Source organism: Microtus pennsylvanicus, chromosome 1 (assembly GCF_037038515.1).
Source record: "Microtus pennsylvanicus isolate mMicPen1 chromosome 1, mMicPen1.hap1, whole genome shotgun sequence".
NCBI lineage: Eukaryota > Metazoa > Chordata > Mammalia > Rodentia > Cricetidae > Microtus > Microtus pennsylvanicus.
The window spans coordinates 138,913,461-138,927,422 of record NC_134579.1 but is presented as its reverse complement, the minus strand read 5'-3'; the positions used below and the strand labels follow the sequence as shown (position 1 = coordinate 138,927,422).

At 41.2% G+C, this 13,962-nt stretch overlaps 1 pseudogene; it reads right to left on the bottom strand.

Annotated features, from left to right (window-relative positions):
• Positions 1 to 4,508: 4,508 nt before the first annotated feature.
• On the bottom strand, positions 4,509 to 5,480 carry LOC142841495 (myb/SANT-like DNA-binding domain-containing protein 4 pseudogene; annotated as a pseudogene).
• Between the last annotated feature and the right edge of the window lie 8,482 nt (positions 5,481 to 13,962).

The window sequence follows — 13,962 nt, the reverse complement described above, 5'->3', positions numbered from 1 at the left end:
CCTGGTGTTTTGACTCAGTCCCTGGAAAGGATCAAAGTAACCCTCAATTGGGTTAATTAGCATTTTAAAGTCTAGTTTCTTGAGTTCTTTATATATTTTGGACATCAGACCTTTGTCAGTTGCGGGGTTGGTGAAGATCTTCTCCCAGTCAGTGGGTTGCCTTTTTGTCTTAGTGACAGTGTCCTTTGCTTTACAGAAGCTTCTCAGTTTCAGGAGGTTCCATTTATTCAATGTTGTCCTTAATGTCTTTGCTGCTGGGGATATACATAGGAAGTGATCTCCTGTGCCCATATGTTGTAGAGTACTTCCCACTTTCTCTTTTATCAGGTTCAGTGTGTTTAGCCTGATATTGAGGTCTTTAATCCATTTGGACTTGAGTTTTGTGCATGGTGATAGATAGGGATCTATTTTCATTCTTCTACAGGTTGACATCCAGTTATGCCAGCACCATTTGTTGAAGATGCTTTCTTTCTTCCATTGTATACTTTTAGCTCCTTTATCAAAAATCAGGTGTTCATAGGTTTGTGGGTTAAAATCCGGGTCTTCTACTCTATTCCATTGATCTACTTCTCTGTTTTTATGCCAATACCAAGCTGTTTTTAATACTGAAGCTCTGTAATAGAGTTTGAAGTCAGGGATGGTAATGCCTCCAGAAGTTCCTTTATTGTATAAGATTGTTTTGGCTATCCCTGGTTTTTTGTTTTTCCATATAAAGTTGTTTAATGTCCTCTCAAGATCTGTGAAGAATTTTGATGGGATTTTAATTGGGATTGCATTGAATCTATAGATTACCCTTGGTAGAATCGCCATTTTTACTATGTTGATCCTCCCAATCCAAGAGCAAGGGAGATCCTTCCATTTTCTGGTATCCTCCTCAATTTCTTTCTACAAAGACTTAAAGTTCTTGTCAAACAGATCCTTCACTTCCTTGGTTAGAGTTACTCCAAGATATTTTATGCTCTTTGTGGCTATCATAAAAGTGATGCTTCTCTGATTTCCCTCTCTACTTCCTTATCCTTTGTGTATAGGAGGGAAACTGATTTTTTGGAATTGATCTTGTATCCTGCCACATTACTAAAGGTGTTCATCAGCTGTAGGAGTTCTTTGGTGGAGTTTTTGGGGTCGCTTATGCACACTATCATATCATCTACAAATAATGAAAGTTTAACTTTTTCCTTTTCAATTTGAATCCCTTTGACCCCCTTATGTTGTCTTATTGCTATTGCTAGAACTTCAAGCACTGTATTGAAGAGGTATGGAGAGAGTGGACAGCCTTGTAGTGTTCCTGATTTTAGTGGGATGGCTTTGAGTTTCTCTCCATTTAATTTGATGTTAGCTGTCGGCTTGCTATAAATAGCTTTTATTATAGTTATGTATGACCCTTGTATCCCTAATCTCTCCAAGACCCTTATCATAAAGGGATGTTGAATTTTGTCTAATGCTTTTTCAGCATCTAATGAAATGATCATACTTTTTTTTTCTTTCAGTTTATTTATATGATGGATTACATTGATAGATTTTTGTATGTTCAACCAGCCCTGCATCCCTGGGATGAAGCCTACTTGATCATAATGGATAATTTTTCTAATGTGTTCTTGGATTCGGTTTGCCAGTATTTTATTGAGGATATTCACATCGATGTTCATGAGTGAGATTGGCCTGTAATTCTCTTTCTTGGTTGAGTCTTTGTGTGGATTTGGTATCTGGGTAACTGTAGCTACATAAAAGGAATTTGGCAATGACTCTTCTGTTTCTATATTGTGAAATACCTTAAGGAGTATAGGTATTAGGTCTTCTTGGAAGTTCTGGTAGAATTCTGCATTGAAACCGTCTGGACCTGGGCTTTTTTTGGTAGGGAGGTTTTTGATAACAGTTTCTAATTCTTCGCGACTAACAGGTCTATTTAGATTGTTCACCTGGTCCTGGTTTAACTTTGGTATATGGCACTTATCTAAAAAAGTGTCCATTTCTTTTACATTTTCCAATTTTGTGGCATACAGGCTTTTGTAGTAAGATCTAATGATTCTCTGAATTTCCTCTGTGTCTGTGGTTATGTCTCCCTTTTCGTTTCTCATCTTGTTAATTTGTGTATTCTCTCTCTGACGTTTGATTAGTTTGGATAGGGGTTTATCAATCTTGTTGATTTTCTCCAAGAACCAGCTTTTTGTTCCATTGATTCTTTGGATTGTTTTCTGTGTTTCTATTTTGTTGATTTCAGCCCTCAGTTTGATTATTACACACGACCCAGCCCCCCCTCCCCCCAAGCCTGCCCTGCTGTCTGCTAGGTCTTTTATTCAAGAACAGTTTTCCGCTCCTACACTAAGGTTACCCACCCAGAGCGGTGAGTGCTTGCCTACTGGGCAGGCCTCAAGGTCCCCTGGCAAGGGAGGGTGGGCACCTTCAGCTTGTGCTGCAGGGTCTCCTGTGTTCTACTGGACCCTGCCCTGCCTGCCACGTTCTTTCTTTTGTCCCGTCTCATTGTGCTACCAGGCGTCCCTGTTTAGGTGCTGAGGAGTTTTGTCTGGACGGGTGAGTGTGTGCTATCTAGGGGCGGATTGTCACGGAAGAGAGCACAAAACCCCCTCCCCCAGCTCCTGCTGCAGGGCTGTCTTTCTTACACACTCGCCCCCCCCCCCCCCAAGCCTGCCCTGTCTGCAAGGTCCTTTGCTCAGGAACAGTTTCCTGCTCCTACACTAAGGCTACCCACCCAGAGCAGTGAGTGGGTAGGCCTCAAGGACTCCTCCCCAACCCCCCCTCCCCCCCGCAAGGGAGCGTGGACACCTTCAGCTTGTGCTGCAGGATCTCCTGTGTTCTACACGACCCCGCCCTCCCCCCCCAAGTTCGCAGGTCATTGGACTACCAGGCGTCCATGTTTCGGTGCTGAGGAGTCCCATCTGGATGGGAACGGTTCCTGCTTCTACACGGAAGAGATACACCCAGAAAGTCAGTCACAGCAAAGACTGGACCAAGACATCAGGCCTTTCCTAGCTCCATTTGAAGGAAGAGATGGGCAGGCACCAATGCAAGAATTCCTCCAACAACCTGAAAGGCAACATGACATCACCAGAATCCAGGGATCCCGAAATAAGAAGAATTGTACACCCTACTCCAGAAGAATTAGAAGAAATCGACTCAAAAGTGAATTATATGAAAATAATAGAGGACCTTAAACAGGAGGTGAAAAACTGCCATAAACAATTAGAGATTACAAACAAAAAGGTAGAGGAAATGAATAAATCTCTCAAAGATACCCAAGAATACAACAAGAGATTTAAAGAAGGTGAACTAAAGCTTTCCAATTGTGTGTTCATTCTTGAGGGAGCTAAAGCTTTCCAATTGTGTATTCATTCTTGTTGTGGGAGCTGCGGGTTGCATTCCTGCTACCCAGCTCCCAGCCACCTGGTTAGCTTATGCACCAAAATAACAACACACAAACTGTATTCATATAAACACTGCCTGGCCCATTATATCTAGCCTATTCTGGCTAACTGTCATATCTTGCTTTAACCCATCTCTAATAATCTGTGTAGCACCAGTCTTACTGGGAAAGATTCAGCATGTCTGACCTCGCGGCTTGCTTCATCGTGTCTGCCACAGAGGAGAGCTATCGAGTCTGAGCTCACTTCCTCTTCCTCCCAGCATTCTGTTCAGTTTACTCTGCCCACCTAATTTTCTGTCCTATCAGGGCCAAGGCAGTTTCCTTATTTAACCAATGACCTTCCTCCATCAGGGGGACTGCCTTTCAAAGTGATTCATTTTATACAATCTCAGAGAGTCCCAGGATTGCTTCTAAGTCTCAGTCTTCTGATAGACAACATCATGGAAATAAAGTACCTACAATCTCCACCACTCCCTGTATTCAATAAACTACACAGTAATGTCTTACAGTTAAAATGCTTTTGGCCACTTAAACATCTACACACATAAATATCTGAAGCTTTAATATTCCAAAGCTGTAGAAGATAGCTATAGGTACACAGTTAGGCCAGGGATAGGTTTCTCAAACTTGGTACTAGTGATACTTTGGGTTGGGAAATTCTTTTCTGTGAAGAGGAGAGCCAGGCATTACATGGTATTTAATAGAGCCTGTAGCCTGTACTGATGTCAGTAGCAGCCCACACCCATCTACTTTGATCACCAAAAACATCTCCCCACAACTCCAAATGTCTTCTGGGAGCCCAAACTCCACTTGAGACTCACTGGATGGAACCTTCACTGTAGACATTATTGCAAACTTGGGGTGCACAAATAAGACAGGACTCTATGCACTATTACTAATGTGAAAGAGTCTAGCAGATCCTCTGCTATTTGTTTATGGTGGGCACAGAGTTTATACAATATACTATTGAACCACATGGCTACCTATGTGTTACTATCTTTTTTCCTACCAAAAACACTAACATTAGACAGGGGTGGCGATGGGGTAGGTAATTCACCAATTACTTTTACACCGACTGGTGAGAAAGCTACAGTTCATAAACCTTTGCTAAGCAGAGGACGAAGAACAGTCAAGGCAAATGCCCTTCTTTCTGAATTTGCAGTCTCTCTTTCTCCACCTGCAAGTGCTCCTTTTCGATCTGCAGTGTCTCAGACTCAAACTTCAAAAACTGCAGCCGATCTTTCTCCAGCTGCAGACGCTCTCGCTGAGTTTCAACTTCTCCGCTTCTATGTCCTGTGGCTGTAGTATGGACTTCTCCCCCTGGCCTAGGTCGTTCTCTAGGGCGGGTTTCTCAGTGCTAACCAACTGCAGCCTCCACTTCTCTCTCTAGATCTGCAGCGGCTCCTTCCCCAGCTGCAGGGGCTCGTGCTCCAGGTCTAGGTGGGCCCTCCTTCTCTATTTGGGGCCGCTCCATTTCCACCTGCAGCCTTTCTGCCTCAATATCCAGTCGGTGTTTTTCCAGCTCCAGTTTCTGTTTCTCTATATTCATGAGCAGATGAGGCTCATCATAAGCGGAACTGGACGGTGTGAAATTGAGGGTGAAAAACTCGTCAATGTGGGGGAAGTCATGGAGCTCACTTTCCCTCCTGGAATCTGGTATGACAGATGACAACATTTCTTCCTCTTCCTCAATCTCAAACTCTGGGCTTTGTGGGTCCCTTTCTTCCTCTTCCACTTTGACTTCTGTTAGGGATCTACCTGCATCTCGGAAATCCGCCACATTCTGCCAGTCAAAATTTGCATAATTTTGGAATGCAATTTTTTCATCTATCTCTTAGAGAGAGAGAGAGTTGTCTAAATCAGATGTGGGAAGAGGAAACCCAGAACCAACCAGCTTCATGTTGGCCTTCTTTCTCTTCCTTTTCATGAGTGCACACCAGTCAAGGTACTGTCTCTTCACCTCAGTCCCTGTCCTCTGTTAGCCTTCATCTACAGTGTTGAGTTGCTTGGAAAAAATGACTTCCTTTTTTTTGGTAAATTCTTTCAAAAGGGTCTGAGTTTCCTGAACACTGAAATTGCTTTTCCTTTTCAACTGCTTCATTTTTCAAACTTCAGTGCAGGTTTTAATAGCAGGAAAACTTGTGCAAAGAATGCAGAGTATGCTCCAAAGAACGAAGCCCAAGAACAACCCCTTGTCGGCTCTTACCTAAAAATCTCTGAGTTTCCACTCATCCAGTCATGGAAGAAGTTTGATATCTGCGACCCCTGCGGCACCATCACAGGATCGCCTTTATTGAGTATTTTTGCATCCATGTTTAAGAATGAGATTGGTCTGTAATTCTCTTTCTTGGTTGAGTCCTTGTGTGGTTTTGGCATCAAGGTAACTGTAGCATCATAAAAAGAGATTGGCAATGTTTCTTTTGTTTCTAATATGTGGAACACTTTGAGGAGTATAGAGTTATTAGCTCTTCTTGGAAGTTCTGGTAGAATATGCGCTAAAATCATCTGGCCCTGGACTTTTTGTTGTTGTTGTTGGGAGGTTTTTGATCACAGCTTTAATTTTCTTGCAGTTTATAGGTCTATTTAAATTGCTCACCTGGTCTTGATTTAATTTGGGTATATGGTATCTATGCAGGAAATTCTCCGTTTCTTTTATGTTTTCAGTTGTGTGGAGTACAAGTTTTTGTAGTATGACCTAATTATCCTCTGAATTTCCTCAGTGTCTATTGTTATGTCCTCCTTTTCATTTCTGATTTTGTTAATTTGGATGTGCTCTCTCTGCCTTTTGATTAGTTTGGATAAGTGTTTGTCTATATTTTTTTATTTTCTCAAAGAACCAGCTCTTTGTTTCATTGATTCTTTGTATTGTCTTCTTTGTCTCCATGTTGATGCTTTCAGCCCTCATTTGGATTATTTCCTGTCTTCTACTCCTCCTGGGTAAGTCTGCTTCTTTTTGTTCTAGAGCTTTCAAGTGTCCTGTTAAGTCTCCAGTGTGAGCTTTCTCCGTCTTCTTTATGTGGGCACTTAGTGCTACAAACTTTCCTCTTAGCACTGCTTTCATAGTGTCCCATAGGTTTGGTTATGTTGTGCCTTCAATTTTGTTTAATTCTATGAAGTCTCTAATTTCTTTCCTTATTTCTTCCCAGGTGTGGTTCAGTAGTTCACTGTTCAATTTCCATGAGTTTGTAGGCTTTCTGAGAGTAGTATTGTTGGTAAATTCTAACTTTAATCTATAGTGATCCAATAAGACACAGGAGGTTACTCCAATTTTTTTTTGTATCTGTGGAGGTTTGCTCTGTTACCGAGAATGTGGTCAGTTTTAGAGAAGATTCCATGAGGTGCTGAGAAGAAGGTATATTCTTTCCTGTTTGGGTGGAATGTTCTATAGATATCTGTTAAGTCCATTTGATTCGTGACATCTGTTAGTTGTCTCATTTTTCTGTTAAGTTTCTGTCTGGTTGACCTGTACAGTGGCAAGAGTGGAGTGTTGAAGTCTCCTACTATTAATGTATGTGGCTTAGTGTACAATTTAAGTTTTAACAATATTTCTTATACATATGTGGGTGCTCTTGTATTAGTGGCATAGATGTTCAGGATTGAGACTACATCTTGATGAATTGTTCCTGTTATGAGTATAAAGTGTCCTTCTCCATCTCTTCTGACTGATTTTAGTTTGAAATCAATTTTTTGTTAGATATTAGGATAGTTACACCCACTTGTTTCTAAGTTCATTTGACTGGAAAACCATTTCCCAACCCTTTACTATGAGGTAGTGTCTGTCTTTGAGGTTGAGGTGTGTTTCTTGTATACAGCAGAAGGCTGGGTCCTGATTTTGTATCCATTCTTTTAGACTATGTCTTTTTATGGGTGAATTGAGTCCATTGATATTAAGCAATATTAATGACCAGTGGTTGTTAATTCCTGATATTTTTTGGTTGTAGTGTTTGTATGTTTCCCTTCTTTCAGTTATGCTGGGGGGTTATCAGGTGCTTGTGTTTTGTGGGTGTAGTTATTTTCCTTGGGTTGAGATTTTCCTTCTGGTACTATTTGTAGTGCTGGTTTTGTGGATACATATTCTTTAAATCTGGGTTTGTCATAGAATATCTTGTTTTATCCATCAATGGTGATTGAAATCTTTGCTGGTATAGTAGTCTGGGCTTGCATCCATGGTCTCATTGTGTCTTTAGCATATTGACCCAGGACGTTTGGCTTTCATGGCTTCCATTGACAAGTTGGGTGTAATTTTGATAGGTTTACCTTTATATGTTACTTGACCTTTTTCCTTTACAGCTCTTAATATTCTTTCTTTATTCTGCATGTTTTGGGTTTTGATTATTATATGGAGAGGGGATTTTTTTTTTGATCCAGTGTATTTGGTGTTCTGTAAGCTTCTTGTACCTTCACTGGGATATTCTTCTTTAGGTTTGAAAAGTTTTCTTCTATGATTTTGTTGAATATATTTTCTGTGCCATTGAGCTAGAATTCTTTTCCTTCTTCTAACGCTATTATTTTTAGGCTTGGTCTTTTCAAGGTGTCCCAGATTTCCTGAATGTTTTGTGTTAAAAATTTGTTAGATTCAATGTTTTCTTTGATCAACGAGTCTATTTTCTTTACAGTATCTTCAACACCTGAGATTCTTTCTTCTATCTTTTGTATTCTGTTGGTTATACTTGTCTCTGTAGTTCCTATTCATTTACCCAGATTTTCCATATCCAAAATCCCCTCAGTTTGTGTTTTCTTTATTGCCTCTATTTTAATCTTCAAGTCTTGAACTGTTTGCTTCACTTGTTTGATTGTTTTTTTCTTGGTCTTCTTGGGTTTCTCTGAGGAATTTATCTATTTCTTCCAATTTTTGTGTTTTCCTCCATTTCTTTAAGGGAGTTTTTCATTTCCTCTTTAAAGGTCTCCGTCATTTTCATAGAGTTACATTTAAAGTTGTTTTCTTCTGCTTCTTCTGGGTTAGGATGATCAAGTCTTCCCGTTGTATGATCACTGAGTTCTGGTGTTACCATGTTGCTTTTCAGGTTGTTAGAGGAGTTCTTGCACTGGCACCTACCCATCTCTTTCTTCAAATGAGGCTGGCAGTGTCTTTGCATCTTGGTCCAATCCTTGCAGTTGCTATCTGAGTGTTTGGGAGTTTTTCTTGGTCTGCTATGTACTGTCAATGCCTGTGTCTCAAGAAGCCTCTGAGGGGTGCCGAGAGCAACGGCCGGTGGGAATTGCTTTGCCTCAATAGCCTGCCTGCAGCAAGGTAGGCCCTTTGTTAGCGAGGTTCCTGGCCAGAAAGGGAACCTGATCCTGCTCCGGGGGACCCATCAGAGTGGTTTGTGAGTGTGCTCTTGACCTGTCAATGCCGGTGTCTCTAGAAGCCTCTGAGGTCTCTCTAAGCCTGCTCTCTTGGTCTTCTCTCCTGGATTGCTCTCTTGGATCTCCCTTAATTTCCTCAGTATTGTAGGAAGCTGTGTTTCAGAGTTCCACCAGGGTTGTAGGAGGATAGGCAACTTTGGGTTTGGGTGAGGCTTGTAGTTTTCAGGGTTCAGTGTATGGGGTTGGGTAATGTGGGAGCCTACCTTCAGGGAACTCTCCTACTGGCTGGCCAAAAAAGCCTAGGGAGTTGGAGGAGGGGTCTGTGGTTTTGTCCCACTGTGGAAGTACTAGAGAGAGGAGTGTCCTGGAACATGACTGTTCACTCACCTCTAAAGTCTCCTTAGAATTGGAACAAGCTGTGTTTCAGAGTTCTACCAAGGTTACAGGAGGATAGGCAAGTTTAGCGGTGTGGGGGGCTAGTAGCTTGGAGGGTCGGGTTGGCTGGATGGGGTTGGGTAGTGAGGAACTTACCTGCCCAGAACTCCTCTTTCCCCTTTGATCTTTGCTCAGGTGTCATTTGATGGCTGTTCTACCCCAAACCTTCAGGGGCTCTTTGCAATCACGGGTCTCGTTCCAATGACTCTGCCTCATCTTCATGGCCCTGCAGTATATGGCAGTTTCATCCCTGGTTGGCATTATCACAGTCTAGACAGAGTCCTCTTCTTTGGAGGGGACCTTTGAGCTGCCACTAGGAGTTGGCATTTTGTCTGCCATGGGAAACTTTTTTCATTTGACCCTTTAAATGCCATACTCAGCAGATCTCTGGAGAGCTTTTGGGGGCCATTTCTTGAACATATATCTGACTTTAAATACACTTTATTTGTTTTTAGTTACTTGTTCCATTTCAACCTTGAAAGCATGCACAGAAAGTGAAATAAAGCTCATCCCTATCTGTAAATCACATTTGTTTTTAGTATGACTGCAAGCAACATTCTGAGCACTTTAAGGAATTTTATCATTTATGGAGTGGCTGACTATTAGCCTGTATGTCCTAATTATAGTCTAAAAATCGAAATTCTTGAACTGAAGCACTTTTAGTACTTAAATAAAACTTCAAATCATAAAACAGTTCATAGAGATACTGGGAACTTTACAAAACCATGCATATAGTTCACAGAGGGATTGGAATACTCATTTTTTTTTTATCTTTTCATAGTGCACCAGTATAGAGCATCACAGTTTCTTGTCTCAGTTTGTCAAAACTGAGCTAAAGCTGAACAAAGATAACAAAGATGAAGAGGCCAGATATACATTTTCAAGTCAGCCTCTGTGGGCCTGAGTAGACTTAGGTAGGGCGAGACAACCGATAGGCTTCGTGCCAAAATGAGTAGGCCATTATCTTGCTGCGTCATAAGACAGACATATCTCAGTTCATGGTGTTCTACCGGTGGGTCTGACTCCTTATCTTCTCATTTTCTTCCCCATATGTTTAATTTTTCTTTTATCCTTTTTCATCCTAGTTCACCCTATTTCTCGAGCCTCTGATGTTCTTTATCTAGAACAATACAGCTCACTGCTATCTCAGTATATCCGAACCTCTGGCAAGACCCTATCTCATGACATTAAACTTCTGTTGGTCTTTTTAAGTCATATTTTCAGTCAGAAGCCCAACTAGGGATGCCAGGCCCCAGTAGCGATTGTCAAGCTGGCATCCATCAAAACCTGGCCAGACAGAGGCAGAGGTCCTCAGCCAAGAGGAGACCTGGGATGACTTTTTCTTTTTGAGACAGCGTCCTTTCCAAAGCTTCCCTACTTGGTTCTCTTTCTGGCAGCATTTCTGTCTGGGTATTTTAAATGGAGTTCTGAGGCCTAGTCCTCGGGGTCCTGAGTATGTGTATTCTATTAGCTCAGGTATGTACCTGTTTAAAGTAAAAACTAGAATTCTCAGAACTACTGGAAGTACCTTTTCATGTGTCCAACCTCTGATGTTTGCAGACTCAATGAATTTTGAGATCGTCCAAGGACAAGCATTTTGGTTTAAACTGTGACATCATTGTGAGATGAACCTAGAGAGGAGAAAATCTTTCTTTAGCCCCATTTTAAAAAGAGCAAAAAGATACTGAGCACAGCAAGCAAATCTCATTTATGTTGCCTTAATTGAGGGATGAAATCTGTTTTTAATCATCTTAGTGTTTTTAGTGATGTGTCTCCCCTTATCTCTCTGGCTGCTCAGGCCTTATATCGAAGAACATGACAAAGGTAAAAGAGAGAACCCTGCGTTCCCCATTTGTACAGTCTTCATTTGTATTTTTCCTTCCATATAGGTGCATGAAAGTACAGCTTTAATATCGTAGTTACCAAATGGATGTCATTTTGAATCCTATTTGTTTAAAATAAACCGTTTGGTAAAAAATGTCTCTTTCCTCATTTTTAATTCTTTTCCTTAGGGCAAGAATCACTGCATAAAATACATCCTAACTGATGATATCTCTGGAACCCACTGTTATTTTTTTTTAAAAAAAGCTTTTTCTTTCAAACAAGAGTTGAATCCAATTTACACATACAGAATGCTGTAGTAAAATAAGATTATGATTACCTACATATAGATTTTCACTATCCACCCTCATGCTATAATGAGTTTTAGGTTAACTTTGGTTACAGATTTTTTTTTTTTTTACAAAATTGGTTGTTTCTTTTTCCAGACAATGTTTCTTTGTGTATCTTTGGAGTCTGTCCTCAAACCCATTTTGTAGACTTGACTAGTCTCAAACTCAAAGCGATCCACCTGCTTCTGCCTCTAGATTCCTGGGATTAGAGCTAGGAGGAAACTTTTAAATAAGCATTCTGCGTGAGAGCTCAGGGGACCATAACCCAATCCCAGAGTCAGCTTGAACTGCAAAAACAACATTTTAATATCCATACCTAAAAGACTCCTGGTTTCCTGTAAAACTGAATCCAGTCCTGGAGAAGGGACCATGTTCAAGCTGAGAACAAAGGCTTAGAGATAAGATTCTTTAAAAAAAAATATATCATTTATTTATTTTACACCCCATTGGCCTCCCTCCTCCTTCCCAGCTTCTCTCATCCTCCCTCCATTCCCACCCCTCATTCCATTCCTCCCTTTCTGTTCAGGAAAGGACTTGGTCCTCTGGTAGAACTCCTAACAGTGGAAAAAGAGGTCATTTCTGATTCTTTGCTTGGCTTGTGAGATAAGAACTGTTTGAACTCTGGGTATAGACAGAGGACACTGCAGAGGGGAGCGGAGAGACTCACCAGCCAGTGAGGAGTGTGCTCATGCTGCAGCTGGCTACTCCTTCCCTGTCTCCCTCTCCTGCTCCCTCCAACCCCAGGCTTCTACATCTACACAAAACTCATGGACACACCAGAAACACAGATCCATCAAACAGTAATTTATAAAGACGAACATTCATACAGTCATGTGGGACCAGACAAAAAGAAACATTTGGTGTCCACCATCATTCATACACCCAACAGCTGATTTCCATCTTGGTTCTCCAGGAGGGCCAGTGGCATCCATGTGGTCCCCTGTCTCCAGGTTTTCCACGAGACCAGAAATGCATGCTACAAACAGGATCCTTATCTACACCTCTGGTGGTTTTCTGACCTCTTTCCTCACAGTCCAGGCATTGAGAAGCTGCCAGCAGCTCCCTCCTAATGTTGGCCTATCTGATTTCTCAGCTCCCAGTATGTTGGAGCCTCCAGGGTCCCAAGGCTGGCAATGAAAAGATGGTGGATCTGGTTTTCCAGAATGGTTAGGGTATCACAATCTGGGTATAGGCATTTGTGCCCCACAGTCTTCTCTGGAGACCTCAGGATTACCTTTAGAACCTGCCATTTCTGTCTATCATGTGGAGTTTTCTATTAAACATCTATATGCCATATTCCTCAGATCTCCGAAGAGTTTGAGGATGATCTATTACATATATCTGAAAAACCAACTTGTTGTTTTTAGTGACTTGCTTTAGGCTCAACCTTGAAAACATATACAGGAGACTCAATAAAGCTTATCACTAAAGAAATTACAAAGCAGTTTATGAAATAGTAACTGTTTTAAGATCAGGATTTTAAAGTTTTTATTCCTGTTAAGTTTGAGTCTTAAAGATTTGAAAATTGAGATTGAAAAATTTGAATTGGAGATTCTTCAGCATCTAAATAAAACTTTAATCCAAAAAAAATGCAGTAAACTTTAAACTGCAAATGCAGTCCAAAGAAAGAATGGGGACTTTCCTCATCTTTTTAATAGTGGACCCTTTACCCTTAGTCAACATGGATGCTAACTATGTGGTTGTTACTTAAAATGTCTATTCACTTAGTAAATCTATTTTTTAAACAAGAGCCAAATCCAAATTACATGTATAGTATATTCTAAAGAAAAGTTGGATCCCATATATGATAAATTGTAGCAAGGTAAGATTGCCCATGTATAGATGTTTTCAATATAAGCCTTTTAATATAGACTTAAGCCAAATTTTTATTCTTACAAACTGTGAGGTGGAGCCTTCAGCATGGTCTTAAGAGAATTAAGAGAGTAGAGTACAGAGAAATCATAGAGATGAAAGATTTTTCAGCATGGGAAGTGGGGAATCCTTAGAGATAAGAGATGTTTAGAAGTGAAGAGTACAGCAAGTTTACATAGAAGAGATTTGGGATCATTTCTTTCTGCAGTGGCAGAAGTTGTTACCATAGGAGAGAATTTGAAAATCAAGCATGCCGACCAATCTTTAGCCATTGATTGAGCTGCATTGAGGCCAAGCTGTTTGGAATCCAGGGAGGAGAGAGATCAGCTCCCAGAAGGAAAGTCCTGGAATTCTATAAGCTCAGGAGGGAGCTGAGATGGAGAGAGCATAGTGGCTGTGGACTGCAGGCAGCTCCTGGGGGAGGGGGAACAATGGAGGTTCTTAGGTGGGAATCAGTTCCTAGGAGGAGTCAAGAGAAAGTAGAGCTGAGGCGGATAAAGTGTTGTTGTGACAAGAATTTCCACTGGGGCATCACAGAGCAGAGTGGGAAACTTGTCAGAGAGAAAAATGTTCTGGAACAAGGAGGAAGGCATCCCTTATTGACATGTAGCCAGGAGAGAGTGGGGGGAGGGGAGACAAGAGAGGAGAGAGGGGAGAGGGGAGAGGAGAGAGGAGAGGGGGGGAGTGGAGAGGGGGTAAGGAGAGGGGAGAGAAGAGAGAGAGGAGAGAGAGTGAGCAGCTGACGTTTTTTTGGGAAAAAAGACAGATTAAGTGTCTTTAGTGGAAATAAGGTCCCAC